A 23,934-nucleotide genomic window follows, 5' to 3' on the forward strand; every position below is an offset into this window, starting at 1 on the left:
AGGCTGCCCACACTCACCCGGTCATGTAGCTCCTGCTCAGCGTGGGAGTTCAAGAATGCTTTGCGTAGTTGTCAGGCTCCCGTGGAAGCAGTCAGAAGGAAGCAGAAGGAGATGGTGAGCAAGAGGGCAGGGCCGGCCCTGGCAACCCTGCTAGGAGGTGGCTCCCAAATCCCATATCTCCTTAGTATCATCCTATGGGGGCCACACTTAGAAGCTAACTTTAAGGGCTCCTGCAGGTCCCAGTCCCAGGGGCCGCAGGGCTTGCCGTTTGTTTCTCTGAGCCTGCTCAAGGGACCCCTACCAGCTGAAGGAGACCCTCAACCACAGTGAGGCCCCAGAACCAGCGGCTTTGACCTCCCTTGGAGGACTGCCAGAAATGCAGAGCCTCAGGCCCGCCTAGCCCTCCTTAATGAGAACCTGCATGTGAACAAGATCTCCGGTAATGGAGACACATATTAACATTTGAGAAATGCTGGAAATGTGAAACTGGACCCAGGAAAGATGAACAGCTGCAGCATGCTGGGGATGGGAGCTCACCGTGGGGTCAGGGGCTCAAGGCTTAGCTCTGCTCAGTCCTTCCTGGATCACCTTGGGCAGGTAGCTTCAGTGCCCAGTTGCCCAGTCTGTAGAATGGGGACATAATGCCTCCATGTAGGATGAGCAAGTCAAGGGCACTTATGAAAACATTTACGAATGTAGATTGCTGTAACGACGGAGGTAAGAAAAATAGCGATAGGCTGGGCACGGTGGCTCATGCCTGCAATCCCAGCACTTTGGGAGGCCAAGAAGGGTGAATCACTTGAGGTCAGGAGTTCGAGACCCACCTGGACAACCTGGTGAAACCCTGTCTTTACTAAAAATACAAAAATTAGCCGGACATGGTGACGGGCACCTGTAATCCCAGCTACTAGGGAGGCTGAGGCAGGAGAATCGCTTGAACCTGGGAGGTGGAGGTTACAGTGAGCTGAGATCGTGCCACTGCATTCCAGCCTGGGTGACAGACTAGGACTCTGCCTCAAAAAAAAAGAAATGGTAATCCGAGCCGATGTGTGTTAGGCACTGGAAATGTGCCTGGACCGTGCCAATGGCTTTGTGTAAATTCTCTCTTTCAACTCAGTATTTCACTGAAGAGCTCTCATTAACCCATTTGTAAATGGCAGCTCAGGATGGTAATATAATCTACCCAACTTCACACAGGTAGTAGAGGCTGGAGCCCCTTGGAACCTGGTACTTTCTAATTCCAGAGCCTCCATGCTTAGCCATCATACAATTACTACAGTTTTCCTTTAACACCACCTGCTACCGCTACCTTCCCAAAAGTAAAAGCTTCCCCACCCAGCCATCCTTGGGCTCCCTTCCAACTATCAGGATATCAACACAGGGATAAATTGCATTGCATTACAAGTCAGAAGGCTGGTACCAGGTCCAGCTCCACCCCAGTGAGCCTGTGAGCCTACTGACTGCACTTTGCCTCGGCAATGGGCAGAGTTCTGCTCATCTCAGCTTCCTATCACCCCCGTAAGACTGCTTGGGTCAAAAGAGAGAATAACAGTGGGAGTTTTTGGAAAGCTACAGAAACAGGGTGGTGGATACAGTGGACTTTGGAATCAGAGAAACCCAGAGTTCAAATTCCAGCTCTGCTATTTCTTGTGGACGCAGGCAAGTTACTGTAATCTCTGTGGGCCTCCGTTTACTCCTCTATAAAATGGGAATCACAAAAAATATGCTTCGTAAGGTTGAAAAGATTAGAGATGGTTTGTTTAGAGGCCCTGGCACAATGCCTGGCACACAGAAGGCACTCAATCAGGGGTAACTGCTCTTCTTTACCATCTTCACCATCATCATCATCAAACTCTTCCCTAGAAAGGAATCCTGGGAGTCCTGTGGGGTAAAATGGGAAGGTTCTGGTACCAAGGACATCAAAGAGGGACTGGCTATGCTCATTGTGTCCTGGAGCTGAGTGTGCTTGGCCAGATGACTGGAGCGGGGCCTGGAGTGGACACGGAGTTTTGGAAACTCCCTAACCAATGGTTGCCTGGTTAGCACAGTACCAGAGAGTTGCCAGATTACCTGGAGAAACTTAAATGTTTGGTTTTTTTGTTATTTAAATTAATTTATATGAAAATTACTTCTAGAATTTTCCTTTTCACATTTCCCTATCATCTTGTCCTCAGCCTTTTCATAACGACTTGTAGTCATGCCCAGGAACCAGCTGGTTGCACTGTGCTGTGATACAAGACGCCCGTGGTGCCCTGGGCAGTGCAGAGATCCAGACAGCTATAGGTGGCTACCAGCAGATCCACCACAGCTCTGGCCTTCCAGTTCAGACACTGAAGGCCCCTGTGAAAATGGAAACATGTGAGTGGGAAGCACATAAAGTCGTCGTGGTCCATGCCTTCCTGAACCAACGAGAGAGAATTGATTTATTGGATTGATAACAGGTATTTGGCTAGGCCCCAAAGTAGGGGTGGCCTCAGTTTGAGAAGCAACAAGAGGGAGGAGAATAGGACTGGGCCTTGGGGCTGCATGTGGTACAGACAGGAAGGGATTCAGACCTTCGCGGTGAGTTCGGTAGTTCAGAAGAGGCCACAGTTAGGGTGGCTGAGGGGTGAACTCTTGTTGTCGTCAGTGAAAACACTCTGAGATCCAGGGACAACATATGAGCGTCTATAGTGGGTATGCTCAGAAAAGGCTTAAAAACTGATTGAGGATCAAGAGCCCCTGCTTCCCACAAGATAAAATCCCCACTGCTCAGCCTGGCATACAAGGTCCTTCTTGATCTATCTAGTGGCCTATATCTCTATCTTTATTTTTATCTGTAAAATAGCTTTTTTTAAGCCCATGATCTGGATGAAGACATGGAAAGCATATGCATTAAATTTGCAGATGACTCAAAGCTGGAGGGGATGAGAGAATTAAGGTTCAAGATGATCTCGACAGTCAAGAATGCTGGGTCAAAAGCAACCAGATGAAATGTAGCATCAATAAATCTAATGTCTTGAATGCAGTTTCCAAAAATCAGTTGCACAAGAACAGGATGAGAGAGACCTGGCTGGACTGCAATTCACATAAAAAAAGATCAGGAGGTTTTAGTCTGCCTCAAGTTCAACATGAGCCAGCTGAGTGATGCGGCGGGCTGGGGAGGGAAAAGAAACTTACAAAACACTCAAGTGAAAGCTTATGCTGCATTAACCCTTGGTGATGAGGGGAGAGAGAGAGATGATACTCTTTGTCATGGAGTGCGATACCCAGAAGGGATAGTAACTTTAAGAGCTGATCCTTACTGAGAACTCAACATGCACCAGGAAGTACATCAGTTCATAAAATCTTCACAACATCTCTACGAGGTTACAGGCCAGGAGAGCAGGGTGCAGAGGGTGGATTTGCTTGCTTGTCCTAGCTCACACAGCTAGTGGGTGGTGGATCCGTGCTCTTGACCACCCCACTCTGTTGCCTTTCTGTTAGACAACACCTTGTCTACTTTCTCTTCCCCATTTCACAGATGAGGAGACAGGAGCGGAACTGTGAGGACAATCTGTCTATAGTTAGGCAGTGAGCTGACTGCAGACTCAGGCTCTCCTGGGACCCTCTTCAGTCCTCCTTCCCTCTGCCATGCTGGTTGGCTGCCATCCTGTTAGAGGGTTGAATACTTACGCTTAAAGATCTAAAGCCTTCATTAAATTTCATGTGGCACTTACTCCACAATGTATCCCACCTTACCCTGCCTTATCACACATAGTATAATGCAGAAGATTTAGCTATTCCTCTGTCCTACGGAGTCCCACTCAAGGACGACAATTACCATGGCTCATTGAACTCCAGTGAGATATTCACAGTACAGAGGAAATTGAGACCCTCACGGTACGACCCTCTACTATGTGTCTCCGTTTATGTTTCTAGGTGTTTTTAAAAATGGTTTTCCAGTTAAACTGCTCATGGCCACCTCTCAGTCTTTGACTTCTTTCTAATTTGCCATAATTAACTAGGCTTTCAAATTAAACAGAACATTAATTGTGTATCTTCTATGTGCCAGGCACATTGCCAGGTCTTCCAAATATATTATCTCAGTTAAAATTATAACAACCTCGTGAGGTGGGTTACTGTTATCCTGATATCACAAAGAGAAAATTGACTGAATAGGGTGACCAACTGTGCTAATTTGCCTAGAATGGAGTGATCTCCCAGGACATGGGATTTGCAGTTTTAAAACCAGGACAGACCAGGGCAGTTTGGGATTGGTTAGTCACCTTAGACACTAACTTTCCTGAGGTCGCACAGCTAGAAAGTGGCTGAGCCAGGATTTAAAATCAGTTCTCCTGATACCAAATAAAGTCTTGGCAGAAATGAATGTAAAGGAAGAGTAAATAATAGACTCTGGGTGACTTTCTGGCCTCTGTTCAGCCTCCTTAAAGACTTGTTTTGCTTATTTCCTTATTTTCAGTTCTATGTCAGAAAACCAAGTTCCTCCATATGTGAAACAAAGAGGAGAGTATCTACTTCCTGGGGCAGTTCTGAGCCCTGAGTGTTTAGAAAGAACTAGAACATTGGCTAGCATTGCAGGGGTTCAAGAAGACTTCATTCTTTCCCTCTTCTCTGGCTTACATGGCCTGGATAGCTAAGCTGAGTTTTAGAGATGAGGAATTAATGGCACAGGGATCAGATCTTAGAAAGCAATTCAACTGTAGTGCCGTGATGAATTTGGGGGTATCATATGTTAAGACAGATATTGACCAACTAGGATGTGTTGGACATGGCAAGGAAAGGTGCCCCCAGTGATGAGGGGCCAATGAATGAAGGCCCCCAAGAAAAGAACAAAGGAACTGAGGAAGAAGAGACAACGGAAGGCAGACAGGGAGGCTGAGTTGTAGCCTTTAACGTGCTGTCGTGGGAAAGAAGATACCCAAGCTGTGAGGCCTTAGAGACCCATCCAAAACCAAGGGCAAAGTTACTGGGAGGCAGTTCTGGCTCAATGTCAGAAAAACTTTCCAACGATAAGATCAACAGAAAGCACTTTCTCAGAGGAAGATGACTTTCCTTCCCATCACAGGGACCAGCAAGGGGAGGCTGGGTGACCAGCCTCTGTGGAGGGCTCTGTGGAGGGCATTCCTATAGTGAATATGAGGCTGGGCTAGACAAGCTCTCAGCTCCTTTCCAATTCTAGGACCCTCCAGCAGCCATTGGCTCCCTTCCCTACAACTGTAAATATTTGTGCATTCCCAAGTTATAAAGTGGAGCTCTTGGCTTACAAAGGTCAGGACGACAAGGAACAATTTGCTTAGTGTTTCTTTAGGCTGTGTTGCCAAGACTTCTTGACAACTGTGTTTGGAGTGGACACAAGCTGCAGGAGGTAGATAGATAGATTTGATGAAGGGAGGATTATTCAAGAGGAAAGGATGCAAATGAAGATCATTCAAGAAAGCAAAAGCCAACCCAGAAAGGCAAGGACTCTTCCTCTGTGTGGCCACAGTATGTCACAGCAGAGCCCTGGCTCTCCTGGGTAGGTTCAGCCTTGGGGGCTTTTGTCCCCTTCCATAGGGCTTCCTATGGGAGTCATAAGGGTTACCCCCACCTCAGTGCCGTTAGACAACACCCTTTGGCTTTGATCTGTGAACTAATTCTCCATGCCCATCTATGGGGATGAGGATGGAGGGGAGGATCACGTAGTAAGTCAGGTTTTGGTGCCCACAGAAGCAGGCCTGAGTTTCAGCTCCCTTCCTGGGAGCTGATTCAGGGTGGGGTGGGGAGATGACAGGAGCACGTGGTGATTGGAAGCTGGAAGGGAGGCTTATTTTTGTTGCTGGCCTTTTGTTCCTTCTCAGTCTGGCTCCTCCACCGCTGTGCTGTCATTCTAAAAACAATCTGAGCAGGTTACTTCCCCACACCTTTCAAAGGAGCCCCTCCCCGTTGTCCATCAACACACCCTACTTTCCCAGGAGTGTGTCCTTTCCCACATGCCATTTCCTGGTCCAGAAAGTTTCTCTTGTCTTTGCACTTCAGCTTCCTCATCTGAAAATTGGGGTAAAAATAGCATCTGGGCTGGGTGCAGTGGCTCATGCCTATAGTCCCTGCACTTTGGGAGGCCAAGGCAGGAGGATAGCTAAAGAAAAAAGCATCTGCCTTATAAGATTGTAAGGATTCAATGAATGCGTATGTGTAGGGCCCTTAGAATAGCACCAGATATTTTGGGTTAGCTATTTCTGTTACCGTTTTGCTAGGGTGGCCAACTCCTACTCATCCTGGGAGACACCGCATCACCTCCTCTGTGAAGACTTCCTTGTTCTACTCAGACAAAGCTTTGGTTTTTGGTTTGGTTTCATTTCATTTTTCTCTTGTTTTGTTTTGCTGTTTACTTGGGGATTCCATGACGTTTATTCTTCAGGACGTTTTGTTGTTGTAATTAGCCTACATGCTGGTCTTTCCCATTAGACTGGAGCTCCTTGAAGTGGGCAGAAACAGGTCTTACTCTGTCCTCGGTGGCCAGCACGACGTCTGGCGCCTGGCAAGGGCTTCAGAAACTATTGTTTCCCAAAGGAATGGAAAAATGAATAGATTAGAAAGCACCTCAGTGGTCCAGGGATCTGTTCCCTGGTGCTTATTAGGATGATGTTGTCCCAGCCTCAAGAGACCTGCTCCTTTCTGCACCTCCGCCTCTGTCCCTCCCCTTCATCTTCACGTCATTAGAGAGACATTTCATTTTCCCACTTCCTCAAAACGTTTTGAATTTGGAAAACAGCAATCGTTTAGGAAAATGGGTAATTACCAAAGGCACAATCATGGAAAACATGTAACTCCTTGAGTCTTACTGAAATGTCAAGGACTTGATTAGAGGGAGCCCCGGCCCTGGTGATCTGAAGAAAATATGATCTGTTTGTCCTAGAGGGGAAAGAAGGATCACTCTTTATTTACAAACCAGCCAGGCTAATCCCTTCTGACAATATGGGAAGTCATTCTGCTCTGCCGAAGCACTGTTTCAGGGCTCCCTTAAGGAAGAACTATCTTCTACTCAATTAAAGCAAAGCCTGAACTCGCTTTGACCCCATCATTCCACAGCCAGGAAAGCAGGCTCCGCTCCTTCCAGCAGGGTGGCTGCCCGGGCTCCAGGCCGAACTCTTTTTCATCAGGATGTCTCAAGCATTTACTGGGGTGAGAAACTGGGGAGTGGAAACCATCCCTCCCTGGTTCCTTCAGCCTGGCCCAGCCTTGGGTGCTAAGAAAGAGAGCTGCCGGAGAGGGAGATGGATAAAGTGTCCCTCGGGCCACCTCGGCCTGCCCAGCTCCTGGGGAGGGCCCAGCAGTCAGAATCAATGAGCAGCCACCAGCAGCAGGTAGGGGGGTCCCTGAAAGGCCTTCAATGCCCCACCTGTTTCCCCTGTGCCCTGCTCTATGTAGGTCAGTGCCTCCAACTCAGACCTGCCTGCCAAGCCCTGCCTCTGTCTGCAGGAGTGAGCAGTACCATTATTTACTGGAGACCAAAGCAAGACAGGCCGCATAGATGATCTTACTGGAAAACCACACACTCAGCCAGTCCCCCCTCCCCTCCTCTTCCCCAAACCCCACCAACCCCCAGGGAGGGAAAGAGCTTAGGCAGGCCAACTGCTGTAGGAAGGGGTACTTTAGCTGGGAAGATCATCTATATAGAAAAGCATAATTTTCTTCTTGCTCCTCTCAATTACAAAATAATAAGATTGTTAAAAATCCAATAGCATGAATGTCAATATTGGCAGGGACAGCCACAGGAAATTTAATTGCACAATGGGTGCCAGTTAAAGATGGTATGTGCTCTTCTCGGCTTTTCTTAATTCTAATTAGGATAAAATTTACTGATCTTACAGACTCACAAACAGAGGCTTGTCACTCCGCCAGGAATGGATCCTAACACTCTTGGCTTCCTTTTCTGAGCCTCTTGCCTTTTTTTTCCTTCCTCAAAACATCATCCCTGATTGGGACTTTTAGCTGATTTTGAACATCAGCTCTCCGGTTTCTTTGGCATGTCACAGGGCCAGATGTTTTTTATTTGAGAGCAAATTGACACATTAAATTACACTGTGCAAACATTAAAGCCAGCCGAGGGTAAACAGGCTGAGATTCATTGAATTTTACGGGTCACAATAATGTTTATGTAATTTAACAAATTCCTGCCCTGCTGCTGAGTCTCTCCAAGAAGTATTAATGTAAGAAAGATGAGACCTGCCCCGAGGCTCTCGTCCCATCCACCTCACTGCGGCCTCTCAGAACCCTTGCCCAGCAGGTTTTAGAGTTGAGTAACTGAGTTCCCCTATGCAGAATCACTGCTTAGTCTGGCTCTGTCTTAAAGACACGGCCTAGTTTCTTCCACATGAAGCCTGATGAAATACTCTTGGTGCTGGACATCTGCTGAGTTTGCCTGTCCGGGATGCCTCCACTCCCACTTTTGATAGTGGCCCTATGATTTTTCTCTAGGAATCATCATCCCATCCCATTTTCAGTTTCCCCAGTTCCTCTGGGGAAGATCCCACTCTCCGGCTCCAGGGATGAGCATATGCCTCAGGCCTGGTCCATCAGGGCCTTGCATCCCGCCCGTGGCCTTGGTGATTGGTTCAGAGATGGGAACGAGATCACATCTGGGTCAATGAGCATCCACCCCAGGACTTTCACAAAACTGGCAGAATAAGGAGCTCTCTTTCCACTGGTCTTAAGTGGTAAAAATGTAAGTTGGGAGCTGCTGGGCGCCATCTTGCCACCAGTTGGAAATGGCTGTTGGGAATGAGGCCAACACAGAAGAAAGTACAAATGGAGAAGGGCACATTCCCAGTGAGATTTTTTGAGGCCCTGGGTCCAATTACAGCTGAAGTCTAACTTGGGGTTTTTGACTGTGTGAGTTAACAAATCCACTGTTTTGGTTAAGCCAGTCTGAGTTGAATCTCCATCATTTTCACCTTTTATTCAACAAAACAAAAGATTCCCCTGTAGGTCTCTGTAGAGAATAGGACCTCTCCTCCACATTCCATGTGACACTGGGCTCCATGCTCACCTCTGACTCCCTAAAGCATTCCTAAGACTTCCTCCGCCTCCTCTCCAGTCAGGCTATTCTGTTCCTAAACATGCACCGCGTATCTCACCTTGCTGCCACTTTATTTTCCTCCTGTTGCCTGCAGTGCCATCGTCCCCTATCTACCACCCATCCTCTAGGGCCAGGCTGAATTCTCCTTTCCACAAAGACAACTCCCTACCACTCAGAACTCCCTCCTCTTAACTCCCAGAGGGCCTCAGTAAGTTCCATACCTCCTGGCCCTTAATTATATAAATTAAAAGTTATATTAATTATATTAATGTTTTGTTGCTTCTTGTATTGTATGGTTGTGTTTTCTCTTCTGTCTATTTATAGCTAGAAAAATGTCTGGCATAATTCTGGGCAAATGAAATCACAGATTATTAATATTTAAAGGTACCTTACAGATCATAAAAATCACCCTGCCCCCACAATTAGACAGATGAGGAAACTGAGACTCAGAGAAGTGAATTGACTGGCCCAAGGTCACACAGCTGGTTTATTGCCAGACCAGAGATAAAATCGCAGCTCAGTGTTCTTTCCACAACACGGAGCTCTATCAATTTGCTTGATTGATTTTCCAGTGAAGCATGTGCAGAGTTTGAATTGGGTTGGCATCTTACCATATACTAATGGTACTAAGTCAGCACATTCAGAAGAAAGAACAGTAGACTTAAGAGAATCAAAAGGTATGTTTTCAAGTTCCAGCTGGGCTGCACGACCTTGGACAAGTCCTTTCACCCTTCTGGATCTCTATTTTCACAATGGCAAAAAATGAGGGTCTTGAACCAGGTCTGAGGACAAGTACTGTTTTTTAGTGAGCCACCACCCAGTGACTGATGGGGCAGCCCACAGCGCTGCGTGGGAAAGATCTGAAAGTGTATCTGAGCTCAGCAGGAAGAAGTGCTGTGAGTGATCAGCACTGTCTCTCTCAAGTTTGGGAGCCGGGGTCAGGGAATGTCAGGAAGCACTCCAGGTTGTGCTTCCTTAGATGATTTTTGAGGTCTTTCCTATCCTGTCATTTGAGGTCATTTAAGTTGTGGTGAAAATGCAAATACAGAGCTCAGATACAACTTCAGGACCCCCATCCTGTTCTACCAACAGTGGCCTCCCTCTCACACAGACAGTACCATGAAACTTCTGGACTCCAGGGACCCACAGCTGCACCCAACGAATTTCACTTTGGCCTGATCTTGGATCCACTGAGCAACAGAAATTTGGGATGTGAATTTGGTGGAGCTGTGTGGACTAGGTCAAGCAATGAGAAAGGACACAGGATCATGGAGAGAAGTGGATGGGGGGAAGTCGGGGACCTGAGAACTCACTTGTGTGTTTGCAGTGTTCAGCCCCTGGTAAGAGACCTCCTCCTGACATCCAAGGGGAAGCATGGAAGTGGTACAGAGAGCCCCACAACTCTGGTCTGGGCTCCCGCAGAAGGCCAGGGGCCAGCACACAAAGGCCACTGTGAGGAGCAGACATCCAATGGACCAGCTTCTGAGGTGTCAGAGAGAGACTGACTCGAAGGCTCCATCCCACATCTGAAGGTCTGGACTTTCACCGGGAGCTCTTTCTTCCTTATTTTATGTAACCTTCAAGTGGAGATCGTAGTCCTAATACTGCAGTGCTATAATGACTGAAATAATTTATATAAAGTGCCCGACACAGAGAGCTGATAAATGCCCAACAATGCACTTTCTTCATTCACCCCAACTTTATTTTTTTTTCTTTTCTTTTCTTTTTCTTTTTTTTTTTTTTTTTTTTTTTTTTTTTTGTGACTGAGTTTCACTCTTGTTGCCCAGGCTGGAGTGAAATGGCACTATCTCGGCTCACCGCAACCTCCATCTCCTGGGTTCAAGCGATTCTCCTGCCTCAGCCTCCTGAGTAGCTAGGATTACGGGCATGCACCACCATGCCTGGCTAATTTTGTATTTTTAGAAGAGACGGGGTTTCTCCATGTTAGTCAGGCTGGTCTCGAACTCCTGACCTCAGGTGATCCACCTGCCTTGGCCTCCCAAAGTGCTGGAATTACAGGCATGAGCCACCGTGCCTGGCACCTTTATTTCTTTCTAAAGACACTCAAACATTCATTGAACACACATGCTCCTGTGTGCTGGGTGTGCTAGAGATGCAAAATTGAGTGAGACACATATTACTTGGCTCTCTTTCAGTTGCAAGTGGCAGGAATAAAATCTAAAGTAGTTATAGGAAAAGAAAGGAAGGAAGGAAGGAAGGAAGGGAGGGAGGGGGGAGGGAAAGAGAAAGAAAGAAAAGAGAGAGAAAGAGAGAGAGAAGGAGGGAGGGAGGAAAGAAGGAAGGGGAGAGAGAGAGAAAGAAGGAAAGAAAGAGAAAGAAAAAGAAGAAAAGAGAAAGAAAAAAGAAAGAAAGAAAGAAACAAACAAAGAAAGAAACAAAGAAAGAAAGAGAAATCTATTTGCTCGTAGAAGTAATCTACCTACCTTCAGGCATAGCTGTATCCAGAAACTCAAATGATAGCATTGAAGATTGCCATCTCTCTCTCTCCCACCTCCCTTTATCTCTCCTACTGGCTCTCTCCATGTCACAGGCAAGATGAGTATTGGAAGCCCTGCCACTTTAGCAAGCCCAGAGCAGAAGGAAGGAAGGCTTCTGACTGGCCTGGCCTCAGGTCATGTGGCCACGGAGCAGGCAGGATCAGCCCCATCCAATCCTGGTGGAAAGAATTCTCTATAGGAAGGAAAGGTTCTACTCTAAGAGGCAACAAGTAAGCACAGCTCAGTGAAGTAAAACCACAGAGGTATTTACATCATTGTTTCTGTAGAGGAGGCATTTCCTCTTTTAGGGAACTCAGATGCACACTGGAGTCCCTCTGGATTTTCATACCAAGTGCGTCCTCTTCCTCCTCCTTCTCCTCGACCCCCTCACCATCCCCGCCACCCCCATGAGGCAGGGATGGTTACAATTCCTAGTTGACACTTAGTCCCTGCCTGTCCAGGGGCAGGGAGCCAATGGCAGTGTAACCGGGAGGTCTCTGGGTCTCTAGTTTTCTCCAGAGAGCACAATGACATGATGCTGACCGCACCGGCTGTGGACCGGCGCCCAGCAGTGCAGATGCTTCTGAGGCTTGTGGTTTAGTTCCTGCCAATGTCAACTTCTTTCTGTCTAACTTTAGAAATCCATGGTTGGCTTCCCTTGCATCAAAGAAGTCAAAGTATTCAACTCCAGAGGGTGTGTATTTTTAAAATGAAAACAACAACAACAAAATCAAAACAAAACCAGAAAGAGAGGAAAAGAAAATCCAATGATCTTTTGGAGTCAGAGAGACTGTGCACAGAGAGCCCTGAGCTTCACGGAAATGCTCCATGACGGTGGTGAGCCTGAATTAAACATATCTCCTCTGTTTTTAAAGCTAAAAAAAAAATCCTAAATGACATTTAATTAGTAGACCTACTTCTTTCCTTCCCATCAAAGCCAAGTGTTTCATGCAGAGCTACATTTCCTAAAAAGGCCCAGGGCTGGAAGCTGAGCTCCTTCACCTTGCCCATGATTCTACCCTGCAGACAGCATTCCCTCCCCAGTCCTCACGGCTGATCTGATGAGTGTTGGTGAGAGAGCAAAGGGGGAAAAGAGTGCCCAGGGGATGTCCCCCACCCGAGGAAGAGGGGTGGCCATCAGGAAATCTGGCCAGATTCCCACTTTGTGCTTTCACTTGCTATGCCAATTTGAACAAGTGCCTGAGCTTTCTAGCCTCTGTTTCCTCATCTGTTAAAAGTGGGGAGTCCTGATACCTGGCCAGGCCACCTCATGGTGTAAGATGTGGGCATTTTGAAAAACACTAAACCCTCTACAAAAGGATGAAATTGTTGCTAGTCAATCCCATGCCTTGAGAGGCCAGCAACAAAAACTTTCCCCTCTGATTCCAAAAGATCCTTTTCTTTTTGTTTAAGCATTGCTTCCCCTTTCTCCTGCCTTGTCCGTCTCCTTGGTTCTTCTCTTCCTTCCCCGCTTGTCCTGTGGGCACGTCATCTATCTGGTTTCCCAGCAATGGGAAGCTCAGAGAGGCGGTGTGAAGGCAATGCTGGCACTAGGGAGGTGGGGGTTCCCGAAAGGACTGAACTGGACTTGTGTAGGTGTCATAACTCGGAACCTCTATTTGTGTATCTTTTCCAGGTCATCTGGCCCTCCTCCCTCCCCTTGGACACGAGGGCTGTAAGAAAGCTTTAGTCCTTTTAGATCCAACCGGTGGCGTAACCCTCCAGGAAATTTTCCTCTGTTGGCTGCCCAAGTTGGCCAGGCAACTTATCCTCTGATTGGCGGGGTCACACATCATTCCAAGGGAATGGTTATTTTTTCTGAAGGCCATGACAGTGAAGGAGAGGGAGGAGCCTTAAAATAAAACACACATAGACTCAGAGAAGACCAGCATGTAACACTGATGGGCTTACACAGACTTCAGGATTAATTTATAGACACTTCTGAAGTTAAAGTGACTCGTTCAGGCATCTGAGGACAGGACAGGCCCACAGGCTTCCCAGGCACCCAATCTGCTGAGCCTTTCTTTCCATAGCTCCAGCTAATGCAGAGAAAGAAAAGCACTGACCACAGCCCCACTGTGATTAAGCCCTAGGTGTGGGCACTCAAGACTCCTGGAATCAGAGTCCTATGTTTTTGTTTTTTAACTTCCTTTGTTTTTCCTTTTAAGATTGGCTCAAAATTGACACACAGTGAAATGCACATACGTTATCTTTGGACAAACATGTATACCATGTCAACCAAGGTATAGAACACTTCCATTGCCTCAGAAAGTTCTTTTGTGTCCCGTCCACTCATATCCACCTCAAAGGCAACCATTCTGATTTTTATCACCAGGGCTGAGTTTTGCCTACCCTAGGTCTTCACATAAATGGAAAGCAAACTATACTTGTTCTTTTCTGTACTTTGCTTTCACGATGTCCGTGAGATTCATTCATGTTGTTCTGTGCATTGGTGATTTATTCCAATCCCTGCTGGGTACTGTTCCAGTACATGAAGATACCACAAATTGTTTATCCAGTGGCTCTGTTTGTGGACATTTTGGTTGTTTTCAGTTTTTGGCTATTGTGAATTAAACTGTAATAATGATCATTCATATACAAGTAGTTATGTAGACATATTTTCGTTTCTCCTGGATAAATACCTATTGATGGAATTGCTAGGTCACAAGTAGGCAAACGATTCAATTAATAAGAAATGTATAATTGAAGTGGTTGTGGTATTTTACACTCACTGGCAGTGGATGAGGGTTCCAGTTGCTCCAGATCCTCACTAACATTTCATGTTGTCAGTTTTTATCCTGATGTGTGCGTAATAGTAGCTCATTGTAGTCTTAATTTGCATTCCCCTGATGATTAATGATGTTGAACACTGCTTCATGTGTTTATTGGCTATTTTTATGCCCCTAGGTCACAAATACATTCTCCTAGGTTTTCTCCAAAAATTTTTATAGCTTTAGCTCTTATCATTAGGTCTATGATATGTCTAGAATTAATGTTTGTGTGTGGTGATATATAGGGCCGTAAGTTTATTTTTACCATAGATTTATCCAGTTGTTTGATATTTGTTGCAAAGACTTTCATTGCCCTGTTAAGTTGGTTTAGCACTTTGATTGAAAATCCATTCATGGTATATATGTGGGTCTATTTCTGGTCTTTCTATTCTGTTCCATTACATGTCTTTCCTTATACCAATACCACACTGTCTTGATTATGTGGCTTGACTGTAAGTCCTGAAGTCTGGTGGTATAAATTTGTCTTTCTTTTTCAATATTGTTTGACAATTATTTAGCTTTGTTTTTCCATATAAATTCATAATGACATGTTTCTTGTCATTTTCTACAAAAACATTTTGAGATTCTCTTTGGGATTGCTTTAATCCATAGATATATTTGGGAAGACTTGACATCTTAACAATATTGAGGTTTTCAGTTTATGAATATGGAATAACTCCTCACTTATAAGGTCTATTTAAATGTCTTTTAGCAATATTTTGTCACTTTATGACAAATATTGTTTATATTTTGTTACATTTATTCCTAAGTATTTTGTGTTTTTAGATATTAATGTAAAATGGCTTTAAAAATTTTAATTTTTCAATTTTTTGCTGCTAGTATATAGAAAGACAGTAGACGTTTGTATGATCTTGTATCCTGTGACCTTTAAAAATTCAGTTATTAGTTGCTTTGTTGAGTAAGTGGTTTAAATTTAAGCTTTTGTGCATAAAAAATGATACTGTCTATAAAGACAGTTTTACCTCTTTTGTTCAAATTTTAATGCCTTTTATTTCTTTATTGTTCTACTATTGCACTGTCTAGTATTTCCAGCACAGTGATGAATAAAAGTGGTAAGAATAGACATTCTTGCCTTATTTCCATCTTGGGGGGAAGCATTTAATATTTTATATTAAGTTATATTTATATGAAGTGTGAGTTTTTGACATATCCTTTATTAAACTGAGGAAATTATCTTCTCTTCCTAGTTTGATAAGATTTTTATTAGGATTGGATGTTGAATTTGCCAAATTATTTTTAGGGATCTATGGAGATGATCACATATTTTTTTCCTTTCACATTTTTTTTTCCTTTATTTAATCAATATTGTGAATTACATTGTTTGCCTTTTCAAATGTTAAATTAACTTTACATTCCCAGGACAAACCCCACTTGGCCATGATGTATTATCTTTTTGTGTTACTAAATTCACTTTGTGAATTTTTTATTAAGACATTTTATATCTGTGTCTATGAAAGATGTTGGTATGTACTTTTCTTTTGTCTTTGTCAATTCTGGTATCAGGATTATGCTGGCCTCATAAAGTGAGCTGGGAAGTGCTCTCTCATTTTTTTTTCTTCTGAAAGCATTCTTTAATAAGATTAATATTATTCTTTCCTAAAGTATTTGATGAAATTAATGAGTGAGATCATCAGACACTGGAGTTTTCATGGTTAGAAGATTTTTACATTAAAGTCCATCTTTTTAACAGATACAGAGCTGTTCAATTTTTTTGTCTCTTTTTATGTCAGTTTTGGTGAGTTCTGCTTTTCAGACAATTTGTCCATTCTACCTACATTATAAAATTTGATAGTATTGCTGTTCATAACATCCTCTTATTATCCTTGAAGTGTTTGTAAGATCTGTAGTGATGTCACTTTTCTCTCTCTCCCTCTGTCTCTTTCTCCCTCTCTCTCTACATGTATATATACATACACACACACACACGTATATATTTGCAATTTATATTTCTTTTTTCTCAACTCGTCTTACTAAAGCTTTATCAATTTTGTTCACCTTTTAAAAGAACCAGTATTTTCTTTGCTAGTTTTATCCATTGTTCTTCAATTTTCTATTCATTATTATCATCTCTAATCTTTATTATTTCTTTCTAATTCTGGGTTTTTTTTCTTTTTGTAGCTTCTTAAAGTAGATGTTTAGATCTTTTTTTCTATTATAAGCATTTATTTATTTATTTATTTATTTATTTATTTGAGATGGAGTCTAGCTCTGTTGCCCAGGCTGGAGTGTGGTGGCGTGATCTCAGTTCACTGCAAGTTCTGCCTCCCAGGTTCACGCCATTCTCCCACCTCAGCCTCCCGAGTAGCTGGGATTACAGTCGCCCGCCACCATGCCTGGCTAATTTTTTGTATTTTAGTAGAGATGGGGTTTCACCATGTAAGCCGGGATGGTCTTGATCTCCTGACTTCGTGATCCGCCCGCCTCAGCCTCCCAAAGTGCTGGGATTACAGGTGTGAGCCACTGTGCCCGGCCAAGCATTTAAATACATAGTTCAAGCACTACTTTAGCTATATCCCACAAGTCTTGATATGCTGCATTTTCATTTTTGTTCTGTTTAAAATATTTTCTAATTTTTCTTACAATTGCTTTTTTATGCAAAAATGTGTTGTTAATCTCCAAATATTTGGGAGTTTTCTAAATATATAAATATCTTATTGCCATTGATTTCTTATTTCATTCCATTCTAGTCAGAGGACATACTATATATGATGTCAATCCTTTCAAATGTATTGATATGCATCTTTTGGGCCAGCACTTGGTCTGTTTTATTGATTGCTTCTTTGTACCTGAAAAGAATATGTACTCTGCAGGTGTTGGGTATAGTGATTCATAAATATCAGTAAGTTCAAGGCTGTTGGTACTGTTATTTAAATCTTTTTATGCTTACTGATTATTTTTTGTGGGGAGGTGCTGGTGGTTTTAACACGTTATGAGAGAAGAATATTAATGTCTCCAACTAGGGTTGTTCACTTTTCTAGCTCTGCCTTTAGTTCTCTATGTTTTTCTTCACATATTTTTAAACTCTATTATTATATGTATCACATTACAATTACAATTTCTATGTCTTTCTAATGAATTACCCCCTATATCATTGTGAAATGATAATTCTTCTTGTCTTAATGCCAGTCAAGCTGTCTTCTGCTAATGTGTCTTTTTTAATACTTCTACTTTTATTGATCTGTGTCTTCGTATTTAGAGTTTGTCCACATATTTTCCACTTCCAATGATCTCCATTTCTTTTTGCAGATTTGAGTTTTCTTTTCTTTCATCCTGAAGAACTTCTGCTGGTAACACATTCTCTCAGCCTTTACTTATTTGAAATGTCTTTATTTTGTCTTCACTTTTGAATACTATTTTCACTTGATACAGAGTACTGAGTGCATCAGTATTTTCTTTCAGTATTTTAAAGATGCCATTTCTTTTTTAGTGCTTTAAATTGTCATTCTGTTGTATTTAAAAGGCATTACTATTATAGTTTCTCTTGAGTATGTGATATGTCTTCTTTCTTATGACTGTTTTCAATGTATCTCTTGATTTTTGGTTTTCAGCAGATTCACTATGATGTGCCTAGGTATAGTTATTTCTTCATATTTATTTTACTTGGGATTCACTGACCTTCTTGCATCTGTAGTTTGATGTTTTTCACCAAGTTGAAAGATTTTCAGCCATTATTTTTTCATAATTTTTTCTATCCCTTTTTTCCCTGTGTTTTTCAGATTGAATTTCTATCGATATGTCATCAAGTCACTGAATCTTTCTTCTGTAATTTCCAATCTGCTATTAAATCCATCCAGTGAATTTTTTATTTCAATTATTCTTTTCAGTTTTAATAGATTCATTTTGTTATCTTTTTATTTCTCTTCTGAGATTCCCTATCCACTCACTGTGACCATACTTTCCTTAATTTTCTTGAACAAACTTAAAATAGATGCTTTAAAATTATCATCTGTTAGTTCCAACATGTGAGACATCTTGGTATCTTTTTCTATGGACTGTTTTTCCTCTTTGTCTTAAACCACATTTTCTTTTTCTTGTAATGTCTAGTAATTCTTTTAAATGTATACTGGACATCGTGGGTGATACGTCGTAAAGACTTTATATTCTGCCATCTTCTTTTGAATTTTTGTCCTGGAAGGCAGTTAAGTTGCTGGATGATTGCTTTGAACTCATGGAGGCTTAACTTTGCACTTGGTTATACAGCATGTAATATTTGGTTTACCTTAGTTTTAGGGTGAATTCCTTGGTTCTGGAATATAAATTTTGTTCTGCTAACTTGGTAGAAATAAAACTGTGGATTTTATCTCTGCAGCTGCAGGTGAGCCACAGCTGAACTCTCTGCTCAGCTTTATGGACTTCTAGCTGATGTTTCTGCTGGGCTTCTTGATGTCATTCCCATGCAGGCACAGTTCAGGGGTCAGTCAATAATTTGTGGGTCATTTATATGCAGATTTTGAGGCTTCTTCCTCAGAGGTTCTTTTTCAGGATGTCTCCCCTTTATTCCAGGTTCTTCTGGTGCCCTTGAGCTCCAACCTCTGATACCCAAAGTCAGAAAGACCACAGTTTTCTACTTGAGTTCTAGTTACCCCATGCCATGAAAACTGGGGCACTGTGCACTCAGGGGAAAAGCCAATTAAACACGAATTTCACCCAGTAAGGTTATTTTCTTAAGCTCACTCTAGTTTCTGCCTCATTTTGGCAGCTCTCTAATGCTTTTGAGTATTTGTTTTTAATACTTTTTTTCATGCATTAAAACTGTTTTTTATGGGATAATCTAATAGAAGCTATTCTGACACTACCAGCATAGGAACTTAGCCACTTCACTATCAAAGTTTTGGAAAAGTGATGCCCAGAGGGAAACAGTGACCTGCCCAATATCACATAGTAGTTATCAGCTGAGCCAAGTCTTGAAACCAGGTTTCTTTGCTACTCTTGTCGTATCTTGCTGCTAGGCAACCTTTAATGCTTTAGAAAGGGCTACTGAATAAGATTCACATAGCGTCAGGAATCCTTATCATAAGTATGTGGAGGAAGTCAAAAAGGAACATGAGAAATTTCGATGTCTAGTAGTTTTAGATCATTCAGAGCCATCAGGGAGCCAGGTAGTAGGTTACAGAGACAGAGGCTCAGCCTGTGGGCACTAAAAGGGACCAGAAATTCCACAGTGCCATGGCTTTAAGTACCACCAAGAGGCTGGTATCTGCCCAGTTTTATATCTGTACTCCAGACCCCCAGGTACCTTAGACTAAATCCATTCAGAACTAAACCATCCCGGTTTTCCCCATCCATGATGCATCTTCTCCTATGCTCCCCAGCTCTGATCAAGGTCTTACCATGAATCTACCTGGTTGTCCAAACTAGAATCTGAGAGCTCGTTCTTGACTCCTCCCTGGTTCGTTGTAGAGATTGACACAGATTCCACATCCTAAAAAGCTCCATCTCTTCCTTTTCATCTCTCTGGGCCCTGCTTTTGTTCAGGGTTTCTTTCCTACTCCCTGGTTTATCATGATATGTCCCACATCTGGTTAACTCCTACACACACCCCTGTCCAAAATTCCTCTATTGCCAGATGCAGATGTGTTGCTCCCTGATCTCTCACAGTCTACTGGGGAAAACAGGCAGATTAACATCTGGCTATAATACATAATGATAAGCCCTAATAGAAACTGTGAACTTAGAGGGCATCAAATCCCCTGCATGGGGAACCCTCCTCTCTGCCTACAGGGGAATTCTGAGCAAACATCAAAGGGAGAGGAGTTTTCTCAATTACTCCTGGGCTCTACCCCACCTTGACCAGACATCCCACCTATGCTAAGTCAGGGCGCCTAAAATTGAACATTTTGGCTTCAAGGCGGGTGGGGAGAGAAGATAAGCTTACATTTCAGACACAAAGAGAATAAAGAACAAAAGAAGCAATCGGGTATTTAAATATTTGTATTAATTACCACCTAAAATCAGTTTCCTAAAAATAAGGGTAAAAATTCTTCCTGACCATCCTCTCCAAGTGTCTCATTCTAAAAGTTAGAGTAAGACTGACTTCCTGTTTTTAAAACTTCAGAAAGTGGAAAAGGCAGAAGCAAGACGTTGAACAAGACATAGAGCTGCTCAGCACCTTCATTTCCTCCTCCTTAAGGAAGAAGGTGATCATAATCTTCCCAGGCAGCTCACAAGGCTACTGCTTATTTCAAATAAGACAGCAAACGCCAAGGCCCTTTGAGAAATTCAAGATGCGATGACAAGAGGAATTATTATACCAGACACCTTTATGTTCCTTTTGCCTTCTCCTAAGAGAAATCTGTTGAGTCACTCCTCCAAGACTGATTGATATTCCAAAGACACAAAATAACTTGAACAATTCAGAGAGAGGCAGATCTGGAAGGTGGAAGTCTTCAATATTTCCAGGAGACAATGGGAGCCATGAATAATTCTAGGAGACAAGAAGACCATACAGAAATCCTCCTACTTGGTTTCAGTGTCCTTGATAACAAATGCCAAGACAGGCTATGAGATCTGGGAGAGTGGAGACCTGTGTTCTCACCTGATTTAAGGTCGGCATCCCTGGAAAGGATCACACACCCAGATGAGAGGGGAGCATCCTGCTCTACTGCCTCCCTGCTGCACCATGTTGGGCACGTCACGTCACTGCTCTGAGCCTCAGTTTCTGACCCCCCTCCCTCCTTCCCACTCTCCCATAGTTGTTGGGAGGGCAAGAGGAGATCAGGGATGTGGAAGCTCTTTGCAAACTATAAAAGGCTTCATACATTTACATTGTTGTCATCACTATCTGCGTGACTTGTGCTTTGGTGGAATAAGTCCATCTGTGCAAGGGAGGCCTTTGAAGGTATTCTAAGCCCTGCAGGCCTCCAGCGGCCCTCAACATAAGCCAGTGGTGGAGTATGGTTTTTATCAGGAAGGCTGGCGGGAGACCAGACGCCACATAGCCTGCGGAACCTCAGGATACAGGCCAGCCCCGCCAGGGCTACCTGACCCCAAACCATCCCAGGGTCCTGCTCTGGCCTTTGCAGTCCCCAGTTTCCATGTGGTACTAGGTCTTGGCGTGGCGTGGAGAAGGAGGTGTTCTCTTTCTCTCTGTTGCAAAGGAATATTAGGAAATGCATCCAGATTTAGATTCCCAACTGGAACTCCAAGCTGTCCCCTTAATTGATTTCTTTTGCTTCCCTCAAGTCCTCAAAAACGTGTCGACATCCATTTGGAGTTGCCGTTCACCAGGCGCACACTGGCCAACTTTCTTCAATTAATGAGCTGAGACTGAAGTTGAGAGCCTCACTTTCCACAGCCACGGCAGGAGATTGACCCTGCCTTGGCGATTAAACAAAATGTCAGTGCTGTGTCTGTGAAATATAAGTTATTAAAAACTGGCCACTCCAGCTAGCTCGGGCAGCACATTATCACTGATGACTATTGTCTTGGCTGTGGCTGGACATCCCCCGACACTCACCTCCAAATTTGGCCTGTTTGCTGCTTGTGCCTGTGCTCAAGTCAGTCCCCCTGCCCTGCACACTCTCTCTATAGCTATGTGCTTGTCAAAACACAGCCAGCCTTCAGGACCCAGTTATTTGGATTTTTTATTCATTCAATAAACATGTGTTGAATGTTCACTGTGCACCAGACTCTTGTCATTTATTCATTCTATAAAAATTTATTAAATGAACAAGACAAACACCACCTTTATCCTCACAGAGCTCGGAGACTTGGAGGGACACATTTTGAAAGATGACTCTTGGCCGGGTGTGGTGGCTCACGCCTGTAATCCCAGCACTTTGGGAGGCTGAGGCAGGCAGATCACTTGAGGTCAGGAGTTCAAGACCAGCTGGCCAACATGGTGAAAACCCGCCTCTACTAAAAATACAAAAATTAACCAGGCATGGCGGTGGGCGTCTGCAGTCTCAGCTATGCAGGAGGCTAAGGCAGGAGAATCACTTGAACCCAGGAGGCAGAGGTTGCAGTGAGCCGAAATCACACTACTGCACTCCAACCTGGACAACAGAGGGAGAGTCCGTCAAAAAAAAAAAATTTTACTCTAAGGTGGCACAGTGGATTTAGGGCAGTGACAGATATGTATGAGTGCTATGGGGTACTGGGAAGGGGCACTGACTTCTGGAGAAAGTGCTATATTTTTTAAACATTTTTGTAATTAAAAATTTCAAATATTTATTTGGAACTGTTTGACGAACCCCTCGGTGCCCACCACTCAGCTTTAGCATCGATCATCTCACAGCCAGCCTTTTATCTCTAATCCTATCTGCCTCCCCACACTCTTGTGTTATTTTGAAGCAAATCCCAGACATCATGTTATTGTCTCCATGAGTCCATACCCCTTCTAATCTGTACTGCTCAGTGGCTTTAGGCCAGCTTTATGTCAATAAGGGAGCCACCAAAGTGTCCAAGGAGCACTGACCAGCCTTGGCGTCAGACAAATCTGAGTTCAAATCCTATTTCCCACACCTGCAAAGCTGCTGACTGTGCAAACGACTTACCTACTCTGGGCCTTGCATTCCTCATGTACAAAATAGGGATACCATTTCTGAGTTTCTAGAGTTGTTCTGATAATTAAATGATGTAAAGTATATAAAGTGCCCAGCATGGCACCTGGCCCTGAATTGGTGCTCCATAAATATTCCCTCCCTTACATCACACACCGGGGCCTGTTGTGGGGTGGGGTGAGGGGGGAGGGATAGCATTAGGAGATACACCTAATGTAAATGACGAGTTAATGGGTGCAGCACACCAACATGGTGCATGTATACATATGTAACAAACCTGCATGTTGTGCACATGTACCCTAGAACTTGAAGTATAATTAAAAAATAAATAAATTTAAAAAATATATTCCCTCCCTTGTCTTGCTGTGTCCTGGGTCACTGTGAGAGTACCGTGAAGCAGCTGAGTATGTTTGACTATGATATTTCACTTCGGACATGCTAAGATGTGATTGGACATTCCCAGAGGTCAGACTCCTGACCACAGTATAGGCCCAGCCCAGACAGCTATTACAGTAAGACTTCTTTAATGTCAGCCTCTCTCACCTACTCTTTACATAGTGTGGACCAGTGGTCTGCTTAAAGAGTAGTCCACACTATGTAAAGAGTAGGTGAGAGAGGCTGACATTAAAGAAGTCTTACTGTAATAGCTGTCTGGGCTGGGCCTGAACCACCGTCACGTGAGTTCACTGCAGAGAGATGTTGCTTAGGTTTTGCAAAGTTCAAGTCGTGACATTGGCCATTCCCTTCATACTTCACAGCGCTTTGGGAAGAAGGGAGACTCTACACAAGGGAGAATGTGTGCACCTAAACTGAGCACTTGCAAGCTTGCTTTTCAAAGGCTCGACCTGCTTCTGGCTGCTGCGAGCACCAGCCTCCTCTCTACTCTGGGTGGCAGCTGGTGATAAAGCCCCAATAACTCAGACAAATGTGGTTGACGCCAGAGAGGAGTCAAGGGCCTGGCTGCAACGTCTGGGGCCAGCTTGGTCTTGGACCTCGCTGTATGTTTACAAGTTTCCTTTGACAATTCAGTTTTGAAGATGGGCTTCATTAAAGGGCAATTATAGGTTAAGTAACTTGTTGGCTCATTGCCTAATGTGGAAAAC

This window comes from Gorilla gorilla, chromosome 16, assembly GCF_029281585.2.
Source record: "Gorilla gorilla gorilla isolate KB3781 chromosome 16, NHGRI_mGorGor1-v2.1_pri, whole genome shotgun sequence".
NCBI classification, from domain to species: Eukaryota; Metazoa; Chordata; class Mammalia; order Primates; family Hominidae; genus Gorilla; species Gorilla gorilla.